Source organism: Cupressus sempervirens, chromosome 7 (genome assembly GCF_028749045.1).
Source record: "Cupressus sempervirens isolate cs-2001-9-10 chromosome 7, ASM2874904v1, whole genome shotgun sequence".
NCBI lineage: Eukaryota > Viridiplantae > Streptophyta > Pinopsida > Cupressales > Cupressaceae > Cupressus > Cupressus sempervirens.
Window position 1 is genome coordinate 353,830,920 of NC_143124.1, and position 21,213 is coordinate 353,852,132.

At 34.0% G+C, this 21,213-nt stretch overlaps 1 pseudogene; it reads left to right on the plus strand.

Moving 5' to 3' along the window:
• Positions 1-18,984: 18,984 nt before the first annotated feature.
• The window catches only part of LOC149546912 (UDP-galactose/UDP-glucose transporter 4-like), a 30,771-nt pseudogene continuing 28,542 nt past the window's right edge, over positions 18,985-21,213 (plus strand).

Below are 21,213 nucleotides of genomic sequence, written 5' to 3' on the forward strand. Positions count from 1 at the left end.
TGGTAGTCATTTGTTAGGAGGCCAAGAACTCCATTTTTGTTTACTAGTTTAGCCGAGTTGGCCGAGTATGAACACTTTCCCTATTTTTGGAATGAGGCTTTGGGGTTTCACACCCTTACATGGGCCATTTTTGTATACTATGCCTAAGCCCAAATTTTATTGGATTTTAAAGGCTTTTATGCCCAAAGACTAAATGGGTTTTGATTTCAAAGTTTTCCAATTTTTGAGATTTTTACCTCGTTTTGTGTGTTGCCCTATTTTCTTGGCATGAGTTTGGTCATGGACTTGGATCATCTATTTGGATGTTAAATTATTTTTGCACTTCTATGTTTGCATTGGGATGTGTGTCACATCCATACTCCTGACTTTGTGTTCAGTTGAGTGATTTTATACCTTGGTATATCATTTCTCTTGGACCCTTATTATTTTGTGGATAATAGAATTCATGTAGAATCCATACTCCTAGATTGAGGTTGGTTGAGTGAGTTCATGATGTTTGGTCTCTTTGCATCATTAGGATTTGTGTAGAATCCATACTCCTAGATTGAGGCCAGTTGAGTAAGTTCATGATGTATGGTTTATTATCTTTGGGATTCATCTAGAATCCATCCTCCTGAGTCTATTTTCAGTTGAGTGATTTTCTACATTATGTTCTCATGTAGTCCTTGTGTTATGATCTTTGTGATGGTGGTGCACCACACATGAGTATTTGCACATATATTTTTTGAGTGACTTGTGAGTCTTGATCTTCCATGGTACTTTTGGAAGTTATGATCATTGGGGTTGGGTTAGGAATATGCATGCCTATAGGTACTCATTATTAGATGAGCATGGGTAGGATATGATAGCATATAGAGGGGGCTTCTATCTCATAGCCTAGAAACCTTGTCCCATAGGGTTGGTGGAGGAAGTTTTAATTAAGTGATAACTAAAGAAAACATTGGGTGGTAATAAAACTTAAGATAATAAAATGTGTGTGCAAGGCCCTCTATTGAGGAGTTGAAACGCATGATCTAAGCTTGGGCTTGTCGATGCTAAGTGACTCTCCATGATGTTAGCCCCTATTTAGTAGCCCATTGAGTGTCTGACCAAGACCTATAGTTTATCCATTGTCTATGTTATTGGTTTCAATCATCATATTGTTTGGTGTGAGTGTTAGCTATGGACATTTTATTTATGTGTGTTTGTGGTTGTATCATTATCTCCATCATCATGATGGGTGTGGACCTAGGGGTTCTACGTGGTTGGGAGGTGTAGCTATCTTTACCACTGCTAGAGACTAGTGTACAAAGATGGTCTTTTTTCCTAGTGTGATCATTGTTGGATGTTTTCACTTGATACTTTGAATTTTGGTGTATACTTTCTTGTGATTTATGCTTTCATTGGAATGCTTGGATATCATATTTAGATGATGCTAGTTTATTTGATGCATTCCTATATTATGATGTTTAGCTTATGATTAGATGATGTGAATTGCTTTGTTGGTGTATCTATTGCTATTGGTTTAGCATGTTCAATTTCCTATTCATATGATGTTTAGCATATGATAAATGATGCGGTTGATTTATTGGATTATCTTATGCTTTACTTATAGCATGTTAGATTTCCTTATTCTTATGTTGTAGCACATTTTAGTAGTGACGTCCTCATAAGATAGCTCTAACAATCTTGTTGGTGATTTGGGATGTTACGTGTGGGGGATGGCTAGGACCCATGATGGTCTCATGATGCTATTAATAGTTGGGAGGAACCGTGTACTTAGTTTGGTTATTTAGTTCATTGTGATGCTATTTCAATACACTGTGATGTTTCTTTTAGTATGTTCTTTTACTGCTATAGTTTAGAAGGATAGATGTTCCTCTTTCTTGTTTCACGACATATTATTGTTTGTGCACTTGAGTGTTTGTTCCTCAATCTATGTGGATTCGGTACTCCCCGGTGTGGAGGAAATTTATCTCCTATCTTTTTACCTTTATGTTTTTTTTCTTACTAATTTGTAACCTCATGCAAAATTGTATTTTCTCACATGAGAATGAAAATGTTCACGTGTTGTGTTGGGTTTCCTTGCACAAGTTATGGAAAATCCTCGCACAACACCCCACACCAATTTGGGTATTTTGGTTGTTGGGCCAAGCATGTCCTTGCACATGATGGGGTTTCCACACATGGCTCAGTGTACTTTCTCATGTGAAGAGGTACTTACTCGTGCAAGAATATTAGTTCTTATTCTCTCACGTGAAAAATAGGGGGTCTCTCCGCTATTTTTTTGAAAATGCAATTTGGAATTTTGAGTATGATTTAGGAATGCTAGTGGTTCCATGATTTGACAGATCAAAGATTTTGTGTTCTGATGTCATCTTGGGTTTTCGTTCTTTAGTTTGGTCATGCCAATTAGATTGTAGCATTTGGAGATCTATTGGTTGTTGGGATTGTTAGAGAAGTCTTCCATTTCAATCTTGGTGATCCCTATATGATGTTGTCATGTGCATTCATACTTGAAAGAAAAATCTTGGCTTGTATTGAATCCTTGTTCCAAGGATCTCTAGGCAAGGCATTACACCAACTTAATCCCATTTGTAAGAGCCTCATACTCTACTATGTTGTTTGTGCAAGGAAAAAACAATTTGTTTGAAGACCTTATCAATCTTGCAATTGTGGCAATAACTGATAATGCAAGGGAGATGGGTATGAATTTATTGAATAATGCTCATAATAGCATGATTGATAACTTCAGATCAATCAAGTGGCTCTATCATGAGTTGGAGGAGTTTAGGGAGAAGATTGGACATATGGAGAAAAATAAGAAAGAGCTAGGTCAGGATTATCATAAGGACTAGGAGGATATAGATTCAACTTGGCTGAGTGGAGAATTCAAAACTTGAAAAAGTACAACCACAACCTAGCAAATCAAATGATTTCCATTCTCAACTCGCTCAATGAAAACATTCTATCCCTGACTAGTGTGTTACAAGCTAGAGGTATGCTAGATGTGGATGATGACAAGGATAAAGGAAGAGCTAGAACAGATGAGGATGTGGCAACTAATATTACTTTCACTAGTATGGATCTGATTGTGTAGAAGACCCATGAGCAAATGGCAGAGGAGACTCACGAAGCCTACGAAGCTACTCAGACTATGCAGGAGCTTGAGAGGAAGAAAAAAGAGTAATTTTCTTTTTTTGTCCTTTGTTGATTGATGATTGCTATTTTTTGTTAGTTTTTTCTTGTTCTGGCTTTCTAACTGAATGTTTTACTAGCCTTTTCGTTGGCCTTTGTTTTTGGCTGGGCTTTTTACCTATTATCAGCCGTGAGACCTATCTTTTTTGGTTGGGCTTTAATTGCTTATTATTAGCCATAGTTATGAATTTACTTTTGGGTTCCAAGGTCCCTGTAAAATCTGTTTATCTAATCAAAAACAATTTGTAGGACTTAGGAATAGTGTAGCCATGAGGTATAACAAATAAAATTCCAGCACCAATACCATTATAAATATAGGATCCATCAAAGAACATTTTCCAAGTCCTCTTAGTGATGTACATATTAGATGAATATGGGATATCTATTTGTAGAGGAGCATTATCTTGAAGTGGAAATTCAGAAAGTTGGTCAGCAATAGCCTGACCTCTTATAGATTTGCATTCAACATACTACATTTCAAATAAAGAGAGAATCATTATCCATTTAGCAAGCCAACTTGTGAGAGCATCTTTACTTAAGAGGTACTTGAGAGGATTAATCTTAGAAACCTATGGGTAGTGTGTGCAAGCATGTAATGTCAAAGTTTTTAAGATGCAAATATTATAGCAAGGAAAGCCTTCTAAATATTGTTATAATTAACCTTATAAAAAACCAGAGTTTTGTTGATGTAGTAAATAGCCAATTCTTTTCCATTTTCATCATGTTGTGCTAATAATGGCCCTAGAGAAGTAGTTGTAGCTAATATGTACAATATGAGAGGTTTTCTTAGGATAGGAGGCTTGACCAAATATTCTTTGATCTAACTAAAGATCTTTTCACATTATTTATTTCATACACTTGTAGACCCCTTATGTAAGTTCTTGTTGAAAGGTTGTGATCTATTACCTAGTTGAGAAATGAACCACCTTATAGATTGAATGTGTCCTTGAAGACTCCATAATTGACTAATGTTATAGGGAGGTGACATTTCCATAATTTCTTGTACAATTTTGGGATCAACCTCAATCCCCTTGGCATATATGATATAGCCTGACAACTTAGCAGAAGTAACACCAAAGGAACATTTCTTTGGATTTAACCTAAGTTGAAATCATTCCATACAATCCAAAATAAAGCTCAAGTCATTCAAGTGAGTATTTTTTTTCTTTGATTTAGTCACCTACATACTCCTCCATGTTTTTATGCCTCATGTCATAGAAAATAGTCATCATAGCTCTTTGATATGTAGCACCATCATTTTTTAGCCCAAATGGAATGACATTCTAGAAGAAAGTATCCCATACACAGGTGAAAAAATTCATTTCTTGATCTTTGGGAGCTATATTGATTTGGTTATAATCTGAGAATCCATCCATTAAAGACTATGTCTCATAACCTATAGTCATGCCCACAATCATATCAATGTTTGGGAGTGGAACATCATCCCTAGGACAAGATTTGTTCAAGTCTAAAAAATCAATGCATACTCAAATTGATTTATCATGTTTGGAGATAGGTACAATATTGGATATCCAATCTACATAATCTATAGCTATGATAAATTTAGCACTTAAGAGCTTATCTACTTTAGATTTCACCAAAAGGGCAAGGGGAGGATGCATCTTAGTTTTTTTGTTTGACATGATTGACACTAGGATCTATAGAGAGATGATGCAAAATAATTTTAGTGTCAAGGTCAGGCATGTCTACATAAGTCCAAGTGAAATTGATCTTTCTCTCATTGAAAAAATGAGAAAAATGCTTTTTCTCTTTAATTGAGATGGACTCAGCTAGGTGTATGATTTTTGGATCCTCATCTATGCCAAGATTAATAGACTGTGTAGGCTCAATCAACACTAATGATCTATCTTGAAAGTAGATAGGAAAGCTACCAAGTACCTCATCTTCAAGCACCTCAAGGATTTTTCACCCTTAGATATGTCTTTATTTTTATTATTTTTAGGCTCTAATACTGCCATAAAGTGGTTTTTGTCATCAAAGTACCTCTCTTTTTTTATGACTAAGGTACTTGATATCTATTTCTATCATGTTGATAACCATCTCACCAGGGAAGGGACTACCAGTCCAATAGTATTAAGGTAGTAAGTGATCTCATAGTCATCTTGAAAGGATAGTAGCTAAGGTTGTTTATTTTCCAAATACCAACCAGTGAGAATAGGGTACATGAAGGGAAATAAGGTTTGTGATTCCAAGTTATTGATGTGGAAGGAGTTGTCTTTGGTGACAAGAGAGTCATAATCTATAAGGAATTCTCCAAAGATAACTAAATTAGGTTGATCCCTAGCAAAGTCAACATGATCCACTATGGCAAGTTGTAAGATTGACTTGTCAAACCCTTCAAATAACTTGTTAACTATGTTAGTTTGGTTAGCATAGGCATGTGTAACATCAACCCCCAATTCATGAGATAAAACTAAGAGAGAATCCCATTTGTATTCATTTGAATCCATAATTTGATCATGTTTTATAAGGAGAGAAATATTCCTTCTAATTCTTTCTCTATTAGGATATTTTATACCATTCATCAAACTCTAGCTATCTACAAGTGGAGGTATCACCATTATGATCATTGTCTAGTCTAGTCTCTACCCAAAGAATAGAGATAGAAGGTACAAAGTCTTCATCTTCAAGAGTAGTAGCAAAAAATGGTCAAATTTTATCTTTGGAGCCACTACTAGTAGGGGGTTATTGATCATATCTAGGTAAATAGTCATCAATAACATAACCTAAGCTAGTGGCATCTTTGCTTCTGCATCTATTAGTATTGCTCATAAGTTCAACAATAGCATTTTTTCTATCCATAAAAGACCCATATCTTATGTATCCCATCTTTCTAAGGAACTCATAGCCCTTTCCATATCATTTAGGTGAAATAGGACTTGTGAGAATGACCTCATCATACATCTCTTCTTCCCTATAAATCCAATCCCTAATAGCTCAGTCTTCTTTCTGATCCTCTAGTAGAACCAAGGATTGGACAAAAATGCCATAAATAGTCATAATTGAGGATGAGGGTTTCAATTTCTTAGAAGGTTTTCCATAGGAGTGAGGGGAAACTAGAAGTATAGAAATAGTGTCAAGTGTGTATTCCCCCATCCCAATGATCATTATTTTTGGCCTCTTTCTACTATCATCTCTATTATTTAGAACCAAGGATTCCATAGTAGTAAGCATATTGATTGACATGGAATTGTTCATAAGAATAGAAATCTCTATGCTATTGAAAGGGAACTTGATACACTAATGATATGTTGATGGAACAACTTGCATGTCATGTATCCAAGGTTTTCTTAGGAAAATTTTGTACCTAAGCAATATGTCAATAACTTGGAACACAATATCTTTTTCAATAGGACCAAATCAAATGGGTAGAACATGTAGACCTTTGGAGGAGGGTTTAACTTTGTCATAAGCCTTGATAGTAATATTTCATTTAGGGTCAATAAAAAAATCAAAGAGTCCCAACTATTGGATAACATTAGAAGAAATAATATTCAACCTTGTGCCATTTTCTATCGGCACATGTTTGACTCAATATAGTATATTTGGACCTAAATATGAAGTGCAAGGTTACATGGATAGCTAAGTGCTTTTTCATCTTCTTTAGAAAATGTTAGCTAATGTGGAGTGAAGATATGATTAACTATAGCATAGAACTTATCTCTATTAATGTTAGTAGGGATACTAGCTATACACAATGCTTTCTCTAGGATCTCCTTGTGCAAAGGGGACAACTCTAGAAACTAAAAAATAGAAATATGTGTAGGGGTAGGCTGTAATTAATCCAAAAGGTCATAAGTGGGATTGGCAATGGTAAATGTTTTCTTGGACAAGGAAGAATCTATTTTCTTGGAAGAAACTTGTTTGGAAGGATTAACAACATTAAGGACAACCATGGGTTGAATTCTAGTAACAACATTTAGTCTTTCACCTTGAGAAGAGGATGTTGCAACCCTAAGCATGACCATAGATTTTTGTTCACTAGAGTTTTGCATTTGTGAGGAATCAAGAGCTCTTAAGATAACCTTAGGTCTTTCATCATCAGTTTCATAGTTAGGCTCCTCATCATACTTAGGTCTCATTATGTAAATTCTGTCATCTACTAGTTGATGCATGCTATTGACAATGTCCACATTTGTGTAAATATAGTAGATCTAAGAATCATTTTTTTTCTTGTTCACATTTGAATTTTTTCCTTACTCATCCTATGTGACTTGATCTCTGAAATCTTTGTGATAAGAATTCTTAACCAGCCCATTATGCTAACTTTTTGTTCTTCAATAAGATCTTGTATGTGTTAGCATGAATGTTGATGAAGATCTAAGGGAGAGATTGTCAACATTTTTGGATGACTATTTTTTATATGTTCATGAGCTAGTATGTTGCATTTATGATTGTGTTTGTCATTGATGAAAAAATAGTTATCTTTCCATGAAGACTGGTAGAGTGGAGGTGAAAGATTTCTTTCATGTATTTGGAGGATTGGAGATCAGCTTATGCACACTTAAGGATATATTCTAAAGTAAGCATACACATGGAAATATGACCTCTATATAGAGTTAATGAAGGATTTTCATTAGACTATTTCCAGATAATGTTTAATATAAGAACTTACTAGTAATTTGATTTTATCTCCTAATAGAAATTGAATATGGCTGAGTGAGCTTAGATGGAGGTTAAAGAAAGGTTAGAGATGCCTTGGTTAAGAGGGCATAATCAAAATATCATCAAGTGTAAAGTGATGAAAACTATGAGCCAAAATTTTGCATGTAATCTCTGACAAAGTGTAAAATTGTGAAGAAACGTGTATTCTAATATCTTAAAGTGGTCCTATATTATTATTGTAAATTAGGAAATCCCTTGGGCCTACTCAATAACTTTATTTAGCAAATAGTATAAAGGGAAGAAATTTTCCTTGGATAGAATGTAATGGTATGCATTCTTATCTTTGTAATATGTATTATGCATGCTTGATATGAGAATTTGTGAAGAGCAGTAAAAATTTTGGTGCAATTGAGGCACAATGAACTTAAAAGGAATTTCTATTTGGAAAGACAAATTTTTGGTTGGATAGTTGTTATCTCCTACTTGTATTATTCAACAAGAATAGTACCAAGGCTATTTGGATAGTGGGTTCATTGGTCATCTTGTTAACTCCTAACAGGGATTCAAAGTCTCATAATGGGGACTCACATGTATTCATTTTATTTCATTGACTTCTAACAGGGTCTATCCTTTCACAAGGAAATTTTATATTAGTACATCATCTTGTGGGCATCATTCCCACTAGGGTTTTCCCTCCAATCAAGGGTTTCCCTAGTTAAAATATCTCGTGTTATTGTGCATGGTTATCTTTCTATAGTTGTTGCATCTATTGTTTACATGTTTTAGAATTGATAAAGCTATTGAGAATTTTTTTAAGAGTATAACTAATTCACCTCCATCCCACGCCCCCTCCTAGTTATCTTGGAGGACTTTACTTTCTAAAATGATGATGTCCTTGAGTTTGAGTAAGTTGTTAGTATTGTGACCTTTGTTCATGTTGCATGGACCCACAAAAGTGGGTTACACATTTTTTCCTAAATAGACGCTGAACTATGATTATTATTATTTTAAATCACTTTTAGATGCAAATTTTCACTTAATGGTTAAGAATTTGAAGATGAGGTAAATTAAAATATTCTAGTATTTTGTGTAGATTATAAATATATTTTTTATTTTATTTTATTTTATTGATTTGGTTCAATTATTTTTGCTCCCATGAAAACTGATATGTTGTTCAAAACTTGGCTTTTAAATAGTGACTCTATTTTTGAGAAGCATAACATTTTTCTATAATAGATAACAATTTGACTCTTTATAATTTAGTTTTTTAATGAGACTCTTATGCTTTGGTAATTATATTATGATTAATGGCAACAATGGCAAGCAAAGCATATATCATTAATGTGAAAAATGCAAAATTTGCGATAAAAGACAAAAGATTATTCAATCAAGGCTAGAAAGTGGGGAAGTTAGGGTTTTTTGAGAAGAAACCAAAACCTTATGTTCATCTAATACCGCATTCATTGCTGGAATCTAGAAACCGTGGCAAGTAGAGGAATTTTTTTGGGAGAACTTGCACTAATGCACCCTTAGTCAATAACAATCTCCCTGCAAAGATCAATTACACTATAGAAACAACGAACCTATTTTCAGTCCTAGATGAGAAAAATGGATTGGAACATTTAGACGTGAAATGAATAAATTTAAAAAATTTAGGAGCCACTCTAGTAGAAATTCTGGAAAATAATGCAGAGAGGATAGGATTTAAAACTTTGATAACAACGGATGGAAATGTCAACATTCGATCCACTTTAGTCTCAAATCAAGTATCTTCATTCCATTCTAAACTAGAGAAGATTAGTAAACCTTTGATTAAACCCCAAATTCTTGTTTATAAATCTCGTAGACTTTTCAACTCCCTAGCATCGCACAGTATTCATCTGATCATTTTCTTTAGAACAAGCCTCAATAATTGAATCCAATTTTTTAATCTCACTAAATATGCAAAAAAAAATAAAAATGCTTTTTTTTATCAATAGATAGGTTTTCTATCTAATTCCTTCATCGATCCCCCGAACCTGTATAAGGATCACCCTAGTAAAACTAAGATCAAAAGCTTCAATTCTCCCTTTGCTACACCTAAGACATATATTCCTCCTCATCGTAGAAACTCTGAATCCAAATATTCCATTCATCTTGACGTTCAACCCCTCTTGGCTCCTAAAACCAATTTAATAAAATCTAAGGATAAATTTCTTATTATTAGTAATCAAGATCGTGAAGACCGTTGGCAGGAGTGTCAAAATGTTGGTTTACTTGCATTCTAGAATGGGCCAAAATTTGAAAGGATCAATCTCATCAATTGGCTATAGGAATTTTGCAACAACTAGGTAAGTATCTCTCACCATTTGATAGATTAGTATACATTCATCATAGTGATGAATATGTCAAAAAAGATTTTCTCTTTGTTTATGACTATTATTTTAAAGGATACACTATGAAATTCTTTAACTAGTTACTAGATTAAAAGGAAGAAATGTTAAACTTCTCAATCCCAACCTGGATCTCCATCCAACCACTCCCACTAGGATTATTGCATGTAGAAATTATCAGGAAAATAGGGCCCTCAATTGGTGATTTGATTAGAATGGATGCATCTTTCAAATATTCCAATAACATCAAACTTTTGATCAAATCTAAGGTAAACAATTCAAAATTCAAACCCATTAAAGTAATAACAAATAGAGAAATCTATAATTTAAATTATCATAGATGTAAAGGTGAAATCTCAGAGATAATTAGACTAGACAATGAGAGGAAAATCTTTTTCAAAAAGTTGCAATTAACTATGGATATTAAAAATACATTCCCTATGATGAACATAAGGAATCAAAGAGAGTATTAGAGGGATCCCATATATGAGAGAGGTCACTAGAAGATTTGTCAAGATTCAGTAGGGAAAGCAGAACCAATATTTGAGAATGGTGTAGTTAGATCAGATAAAAAAACAAAGTCAAGTCTATCAAAAAAGTTTAGAAGTAGCCCACTTCTAACTCCCAAGAAAGTTTAGAAGAAAGGAGTAGAGATAACAAAAGAGGCTAAAATGAAAGAATCTCAAAGCAAAGAAGAGGAAAAACTCACAATATTAGAAAACAACAAAGAAATTATTGAATTACCAAATTTTGAGGAATGCATAAGAATTAGTCCTATTCTAAAAATACAGATGACTTGTGTAAATCAAAACCCCAAACAACTCAATAGAGAAAAAGAGAAAGTTACTCAAGATATGGCTAAAGTAAGGTGACAAGGAATAGTCATTAGCAACAAAAATTCAAGAAAAGATCAAAGAAAGTTAAAAAGGATAAGAACATAAGAATAATAAATGGGGGGGAAAAATCATACAGAAAAAATTCAAAACCTCAAGATAAAAAGCCATTGGATAACTTGGTCAGTAGTATCAAAGAAAGAGAAAACTACCTCCTATTTATAGATGAAGCTCTGGAACAAGGAAATTTTAATTATATAGAAGAGGAAATGGAAACCCCTAGAAATACACAGAAGAACTTGCGAAGGAAACTAGAATCTCTAATAAAGAGACAATAAACCAATTCACCAAATTTTGGTACACTCCATCCACAAGAGCTGAATCCCCTAATCTTAACTCTAGTGTTCATAAGGAAAAAAAAAGTAACCAGAGCAAGAGAGAAAGAACCTAAACACAAGAATTTCAAAAAAAAAAAAAAAAATGACTTGGCAATAGTTGAAGACTTGGAAAGGACAACTCTAGATTAGACTAAGAAAGATAATTTGGAAGTGATAACTGAGGAACTAATTCAAGTATTTAACTTTGAGAATATAGATAAGAGCAGTGAGTCATAGAAAGATGATCTAATGCAACGAGTTTTAAAACTAGGTGGAGAAAACTACACTTTTGAAGACTTAAAAAGAGATTTTCTAATCATTGAGGGTGAAGAAAAAATTAGCAAAGCCTTATAGATATCCATAGATTCTCCAATGATAGCTCAAGGTAATGTCTCTGAGGAAAGTGGCTTTAGGAAGTTACTATTAATAGATGATAGACTTATAGAAGATCAAATAGTCCTTGCAGAAAAAATATCACAAGAACTGGAAAATGAAGATAAAGATGAAAAAGAAGGAAAACAATCCAAAATTAATTTAAAGCACATGAGAACATAGAATAGTAGGGTATTTAGATGAACCAAGAAGGGATAAACTCTCCCAAGTATGGAAAAATAAAAGCTGAAAGAGGTAGGAAATCTCTTAAGGAACTCAGAGAAGCTGATGGGCAAGAAAATGAGTAGCAAAAAATTAGTCAATTACTTAATCTAGTGAAGGGGAAGATCCTTCCTAAGGAAATATGAAGATCACTACTTAGAATGCTAGGGGTTTAAATGCCCCTAGTAAGAAACGATTATTAAAGCATAACCTAAAACAATTTCAATCTGAAATAATTATACTACAAGAAACAAAGTTGAATAAGGAAGAAGGAACCAAGCTAGAAAAGAAGTTAGGTAGTTGGAACATTAACCTACATGAATTTAGAGGAGCCTCAGGAGGTTTAGGCATGATTTGGAATCTCAAGAAAGTTACTCTAGAAATATTAAAATCAATTAACTCATGGATGAGCAGTACAATCAAAAGCATCAAATCTAACCTACAATTCATTTTAGTAAACATTTATGGCCCAGTCTATAACACAGATAAAAAAACTCTTATGGGATGAAATTAGCATATTTATCAATAATCATAGTAATGAAATTATCTTCATAGGTGGTGATTTTAACACTATCTTAGATATAGATGAAAAGTTTGGTGGTATTCAGCAAACCTCCCCAGCTTCAAAAGATTTTAAAAACTAGTTTGACCTTAACAACTTGATCGACATCCTACTTAATAATGGGAAGTTCACATGGAACAAAAAAAGGAAAGATTTCTCTTATATAGCTAAGAAACTGGATTTTTTTTTTTTCTTAAAGGAGAACTAAGTGAACTAAATCTCGATATCCAATCCTCAATTCTACCAATAGTAGGATCAAACCACTATCTTGTTAGAATTGAACTCTCTAAACCTTTTAAACCTATTAGAAATCCTTTCAAGTGTGAAAAAATGTGGTTTTTAGACAAATTTTTTTTGGAATGAATTAAAGAATGTTGGAATCAAGGTAATTTTAAAGGTTCTAAAATGTACATTTTTTTTTCCAAAATGAAAATGCTTAAAGAAACCATACTTAAATTGAACAAAGAACACTTTAATAATATATTTAAAGAAAAATTAGAGATTGAGGAAAGATTAAAAGAATTGAATTTAGAAGTAATTAAAAAGGGGATGAATAATGATGGCTTTTATCTAGAAAAATAATTACTTTCCAAACAAGAAAATGTATTGGCAAAAGAAGTCTTTTGGAGATAAAAGTCAAGAGAAAAATGGTTAGAAGAAGGAGATCAAAACACAAATTTTTTCCATAACTCCACCCTTCATAATAGAGCCAAAAGAAAAATATTAAAAATAAAAGATTCATTGGGTTCTACCATTGAAAACCCGGACAAAATAGCTAAGGTTTCTATGAGTCACTTGCAAAACGTATTAAATAACTATGATTTCTCAAATAGGGTAGCTCAAGAAAAAAATGCTTGAAGCTATACCTAGAAGGATCATGTTAGAGGAAAATAAAACATTAAACAAACCTATCTCCTAGGAAGAAGTCAGATTGTTGCTATTCAACATGAACCTTGACAAATCTCCAAGACTAGATGGATTCCAAAAATTCTTCTACTAAAAAAATTGGGACATTATTGGTGTTGATCTTTGGAAAGCCATTGAAGCATCAAGAAATGGTGGTTCATTACTGTCTAAAATAAATTACACCTTTCTCACCTTGATTCCTAAAATAGATAATTTTGAAAACCCAGGGGATTTTAGACCTATAGCTCTATGCAACACTATCTATAAAATCTTATCAAAAAATTTAGCAAACAGGCTTAAACTGATTCTTCCCAATATTATATCGAAAGAACAAATCAGCTTCATTCTAGGTAGATCAATCCTAGATGGAATACTCATTATACAAGAAATGTTACATTCAACCAATAAGAACAAAGTGATAAGAATGTTCATGAAATTGGACATCCAAAAAGCTTATGACATGGTTAGTTGGAGATTCCTATGTAAAACCTTAGAAGCTTTTGGATTCTCACTCCAATGGATTAACTTCATCTATTAGTATATTTCTACTTCTAAATTTTTTTTCGTTATTAATGGAACCCCTAAAGGTTTCTTTGACACTTCAAGAAGTATTAGTATGGGAGATCCTCTTTCTTCATTCCTATATATTATCATGGTGATACAGGTGCATCCTAGGCTTTCTTACAATCCTACATGTTTGGAAGGATTTTGGTTAAGTGTTGAGGAGCATCGAGCTTGGATTTTTATGGAGTTACATTTTCATGGTTAGGGATGTGTTGGAGACAAATTTGGGAACCTTTCCTCATGATTTCATAGAGATTGGATGGACTGAGTTGAAGTTTGAACTATTTGTACCTTGTTGTTGGAATTGTATTTTTTTGCTTTTTGAGAGCCTGTTGTAGAGCACATAACTAATTATCCTTAATGAATGAGAAGATTAAAACTTCAAATATTGAAGAGGGCCTAGATTAATTCCTTTTATCAAGTGCACAAGTTCTAACTCTTTATAGATTGGGAGATATGGAAATTGTCCTACAGTATCAATTTTTGGTAGATTGTGGGACAAGTTTCTATGGGTGACATTGGATGGATGCACACTCTTCCTTGGGAAATTAACCTTTTAAAATTTAAGGAGTTGTAGAGGACCTATATTTATACCTATAGTTCAAATCATGAGTTTTAATTCAATCACAGCTAGGAGATATCACAATTTTACTCGAATATTGATTTCTGGACATTGAATTGTTGTTACAGACTAACATGTGACATTTAATTTATGTATTTGTATTTAATTTGTGTTTTAGAAAGACTTGTGGATTAAATTAGTATAAGTATGGATCTTAGTGAGTATTTTATTCATTATGGAGTTGGAAGTTTGAAGAGTAGAGCTAGGGCTACGGTTGGAAAACAAGGAGATTGCTTGGTAGGCTTGTGAGGACAAGTTTAGATTTTCCTTGGTGGTTTTCTTCTACATTTTTGTTATGTCATAGATCTAGACTAGCTAAGATTAGTTGTAAGTTGGATCTTAAAGAAATGATTTTTTAATTTTCTAATTGTATTTGGCCATAACTAGGAAGGCCTTATAGCTAGGCATATTGCATGTAATCAGTTATCTATTTATAAATCAAGTATTGTAATTTTGTATCAGATCTTGTGTTGTTTCTTCTTGCTATTGTGTTTCCACTATGCAATTGTATAGTTTGGGATTAGGACATATCCTTTGGACATTCTCCTGCCTTGCACTACATCAAGTGTAATCAAAGTGAAGGTTGTTCCTAAGTGTGTAAATAGATTTCCCAAGCTGAGGCAATTTGCACAAGCACCTAGGTTGAAGAAGGTTGATCTTGTGGCTAACTGATCTTCTTGATTGGTGGATTTGTTGCTTAGGGTTTTCTTAAATTTTGTAAGATGCCTCCAAGAATATTGCAAACTAGGGAATTTGCTAATATTAGTGATACTGTAGAAGAACGGATCTCAGAGAAGATGAGAGCAGAGTTCAGATCTAAGATTACATTGATGAAGAGTGACATGATTGCTGAAATTGTAAGTGCTTTATGTGGTGTACCTAGACATGTGGGCACTGAAAATGGTTATGAGGAAGCCACTAAAGACTTTGAATTTATTGAATCATTTGGTAAGTACAAAAATATTCATGTGGAGGGACCTATTGGAACTAGGGTTGGTGATGCAGAGCATCATACAAAACCAAATGATCAGTAGGATCTATGGTTAAATAAATTCCATTGTTAGAGGCATCTCATGAAGAAAAATAAAACATGTTTTAATACAAAAATAATAGTTCTTCTCCATTCACATATCCTGATTTCTATATCTGATTCCATTGTTCATAACTTCAGTTCTAAACGTCTTCTTCTCTATCATAAACTAGAAGTAAAACATCTAACCTTGCCTAGAGAATCTAATATCTTTCTCAAAAAAAATCCAAATAACCCCAAACTAATTCCACATTATCCATTTTTTATTCTAGTTTCCAAATATCTAAGCCATTTATTTTTCCCATTCATAAATCATTGTATAAGATCAAATCTTTGTCTACAACATTGAGGATATTTAAAAACCAGTTTTCACTCAAATCTTCATAACATTCACAAATCTATATGAAAATGATTAAAACCAATTGTAAATGAAAGATAGTTCACATATATTTCTAATGAATATTATTAGAGGTCTTGATTCTCCAAAATGTGTCTGTACCACATCCTGCAACATGACTATTCAGAAAATCTCAAATCTGCAAATACCCACTTTCACCAAATACCTCATAACTTATTCATTTGTTTATAAATTGAACCAAACCAAAAGCATGAGAAGAATTATTCATCATTATATCTATCCATTACTATATTACATGGTTTACAAGTCATACATTTCCATACAAGGCCTAGAAACAATGCTAAAACTAAAAAACCAATGAAAATAACAACAATATAATGCACCAAAATTGTATCAAAGTATTTCCTCTTCTCCAAATTGATTTTTTTTGACCATAAAATGGTATTTATAACCATTTGATAGTTATAAACCTTCCTAACTATCCCCAAGACCAACCATATACCTTTTTGACATCATTTTTGTATTATTAGCAACTTTCTCAATGTTGCATTTTACAACTTTTTATGCAACTTTTACATTTTTTACAAAATGGCTTTATAGCCTTTACATCTTGACCTGAATAAAATATAAATTACTCAAATGGATTTAAATATATCAAATAAGGAATCTTAACTTTCTCATGTTCTTGTACTTAAGGTGCTCCTGCACCATACTCCCAACTTTGAAAAGTTTCCAAGTCTCTTGGTAACATGGAACCAATAACCTACAAGAAAAAAGATTAGATCAAAATCCTTATCTTTACCTTCATTTTCCTTTGCCTCTTCATGCCTTTATCACCATCATATTTTCCTTTAAGGACATAGGATTGCCCTCAAAATCACCTCAAATACTCTTATCAATGGAGCATTAATGGTTATCATATGAAGGTTGCATAAATCCACCATTCCTCTTGTTGTTACACAACTACCAACCTATTGCCATCTCACCCATCCAAGATCCTGGAAGATGCACTACCACCCTCTCTTAGTGGTTTCTCTCTTTACACTTTCTACCTAGCTTCATCTTGATGGAGACAATATTAAGACCCCTTCTTAGGTCTTCCACACACACACTTTCTTACTACATCTTTGTGTCTTTTTGTGTTTCCTAGTTAGTCTTTTTCCTTTTCTTTTTTTTCCTATTCTTTGCCTCATTTTATTTTTGTGTGTTGCCACCTTTTACCTTCTTTGCAAAACCAAAGATTTTGAGTTCCTTGCTTGGGTATGCTCAACCCAAGTCCCTACTCAAAGTTAGTTGTTGCCCCACTTCTCATCCTGTACCCATTTTGCAAAGTGGAAAATGATCTTGCCTCTTAGTTTAGTCTAGGTATGTCCAAGTCTAGTTCTTTCCTCCCAATTGAAAAGTTTCTCAATCTAGTTTTCATCTTTCCTCTTCCCCCACATTACATAACCAGGTGGGTTTTCCTTGTTGTCATGAGTTTTGTGGGTAGTCTAGGACCTTATTTGATAGAGATTCTTGGGTCATATAATGATTTTCACAAAGTCATTTTCGAGGATGAACTTGCTCATGGCTCATTATAGTTTACACATAAAGAAAATGAAGTTTGTGAAAAATCCAATATTGCCTTCTCCTTGGTAGGTTTTCGACCCATGAAGGTGATTTTTCATAGGGATCAATGAATGAGGTTTACAAGCTAAAGCAAGGAAGACGAACTATTTTATGGATCGATCATCCCTACATTGCAGTATTCTACCTTGGGAGTCACTCAAAATTCATCATAATGATCAAAATAGCATTTGGCAAAAAACTTTGAAGTAACTTCTCCATGGCGGGCTTTCAACCCATGAAGTCAGTTTTCTGACAAAAGCATTTGTGAGAGAAAAGAAAGTAAGTGGGTTCCTTTTTCAATTTCATAGCCCTTTTGAGTTTTTTAAAAGCTTAGAGCCACATTAACTTAAAGGGTAAAGTGAAAATAAAGGCAAAGGTAGAAAGATAGAAGTTACCTTCTCCTTAGTGGGTTTTCAACCCCAGAAAGCAATTTTCCATATGTATTGCAAAATCACTTTTGCAAGCATGTTGGGCTCATAGATCAATCACAAGATTTTTAAAAATGGTATTCGAAGCAAGTTAATCACATTTGGGAAGGTATCATATGCAAAATCTAGCTAAGCAGATTTTTCCTTATAGAGTACTCCATTCTTAATTTTCTGGAACTTGGTGAAAAATAGGAAAGTAAGTCTATAGTAAAAGAAAGTTATAGTTGGGCCAATGAAAATAGTGAAAAGACATGGAAAAATCCATTAGAAACCCTCGCATTTACTAACCTAATGGATTTATCCTTTAATTCACTCGTGTGGCACGGATGTTGAAGATCAATGGGTGAATAAGGATTTCTATATAGAGATGAACATAACAAATTTTCAAATTACTGCTCTCTTTATTGAACTATTATGTTGTTGAATTGAATAGTGATTTCAAAGCTCTCGTAGTTGCCAAGTTCTACTCTTTGCATTGCTTTCAATTTCAATATTTCAATTCATCTCTATCTCAGATTAGTTGGCAACTAGATTTGCTAGTTTTGATGGGCTCAATGGAATTAAGTTAACATTGCAGAGTGTTATAGACACCTCACTCCATTTCTTCAACATTCAAGATTTCTAAAGGGGGCTAAGGATAGAGCCAATTCACCCTATAACAGAGAAACTCTAAGGAAGCAAGCTAGTGGAAGCAGTTGGGTTTCCAGTGGCAGTTCAAGCTCCTGAGCTAATCATTGAATGTATAAACCACTATAATCCAGAAACTAAACAAATTTTTCTACCTGATCATACAGTTTTGATCTCAATTGATAGGCAAACTATAGTAAATTGCCTTTGGATTCCAAAGCGAGAAGAATTTTTTGAATTGACAATAGGAGGAGCCATGTTCGAGTTCTCTTTGAAGAAAATGGTGTGGAAAAAGGAATTATGAGGTCCTGGTACCAAAAGTTACAAGGAGCTAAAAGTAAGGTTCCTAAGACTCTTTTTAGCACCAATCTCAAGCCTGAGATCATGGACATTCTGGTTCTTTTGCAGCGATTAAAAGGTGAGGTAGAAGTACTCAATTTCAAAGAACAATATTTCTTTTTGGTACAAATTATTTGGTCAGATGCATATTATGTTGATTGGGCATATGAGGTAAGCGAGCATCTGTTCAAAGCCCTCAGTGCTACAAAGTTCTACAATACCTTCTATATGTCTTCTTTCTTGATTTATATGTTAGCCTCTCTGTAATTGTGGCCAGGCCTTCCCAGACTAGAGAATTTCCTCAATGATGTGAAAAGTTATGAATTTTATCCATGCTTGTAGTTATAGAATAGCTATGCAAAGTATGTCAGAGTTAATGATTCATTTACAATGAGGATTTGTAGGGAACTCCAAGGATGCCCAGAGAGGAGGTCTAGCCCAAAAGTGATGGCATCCATCAGTTAGTTTGGTAGTTACTTTATTCAATTCTCATCCTTCTTGTATTTGCATCTTGTAGCTTTTGACGGATTTCCTTTGAAGCTACCCAGATACCCAAGCAACATGATCATGCTAATAGAGATTGTGAGACAAGCTATCCAAGTGAATGTGTCGAGCACTAGTTTAAGGAAGAAGGATTATGAATTCCCCATAAAGGTTAGGGCTTATAGTTGCGAGTCTTGATCTAATGCAAAAAACATGCTCAGGGCATTCAAGAATAAGGACAAATTGGTAGAATATGAGGTTGTGAGACCCATGTTCAATCCAAATGGATATGTGAGAGAGGTGCTATAAATTGGGAGTGTGATTAAGCATGTCACCACTATAGAGGATTATTGGGCAGATTGAAAGGATAAGTTAGAGAGCTGAGATTGTGCTTTTTCCAGGTTCATGGTGGAACAAATAAAGACATATGACATTGATCACAATGTTGAAGGATTGGAAGATGATGGTCAAAATATGTATAGAAATATATATTTGACCAAATTTAGGGGGATTCCTATTAGTTTTGGCCCATATGTAGATGTAGAAGAGAATTTTAATATCATGGTGGCTAGGATCATCAAAATAACTAGGAAACAGGTTGAGTAGACAACTAGGAAGAGTCGAAGCAAGGGTGTAGCCACTCAAGCTTCTCCAGTAGCTATATTGCCTACTTCATCTCAAAGTGCCACAGTGGGTGTGACCATAGCTTCTAGCCAAGGGCTAGCTCAACCTTCAGGAGGCAAAAATCAACCTCCAAACAAGAATATTCTTATCACCCAAACCTGTCATGATGGTTCTCTCCCAGTTATAGGAACCCAAGCTGGTACTAAGGAGAAGAAAATGGAGGAACCAAAGGATATTGTCTCCACTCTAGTCCCATCCCTTCAGGCTACTCCAATTCCATCTCCTCACACTACCCTTATTCCTTCTCCACATACCACCCCAATTCCATCTCCTCATCATAGCCTTGTGCCATCAATAAATGCTTCACTTTTCAAGCTAGGTAGTTCCCCTATATAGATAGTAGACCTACGGGATTGAAAGAGTAACAAAAACAAGTCTACTAAGTTAGATGAGGAGATGAAGAAGGCTTCAAAAATGGAGAAGGGCTAGACTTCTTCCAAACTCATCTCTAAGGATTCAAAAAATCCTTCCTCTTCAACTATTGTAACAATGACTCTAGTGAAGAAGAAAATGTTTAGTATCGAATCACTCGATACAGCTTCCAAAGTGATAGGAACAGATTCCTAGTTAGAAGATACTTTGGAAAGGAAAAGAAAGAGAAAAGATGAAAGTGCTTCTAGAAAAGACACTGTATCTCTTAGAGTTCATTTCGAGACTATGTTGACAAAGGTCAAGAAGCAAAAGACTTTGTCAATACTTGGGCAAGATCTAGAAATAGGGCACTTGACAATGGAAATAGCCAAGACTAACAAAGGAGGGAAAATTGAGGATATGACATCTAATGATTTTACTTTGCATTCAATCGATCTTGGAGAAGTCAGACACGATACAAAATTTGGCTTGTGGAGATCAAGTAATGAAGTGATAGAAGGACAATTGGAAAGTCTCAAATTGTCAAAGATCAAGATGAAAGCCAAGATAGAAGAATTGAACAAATTTATCAGGCAACTAGTCACTCCACTAGTAACTATTTTTGGTATGTCTGTGACCTAGACTCCTAGTGTAGCTAAAGTGAAAGCCCTC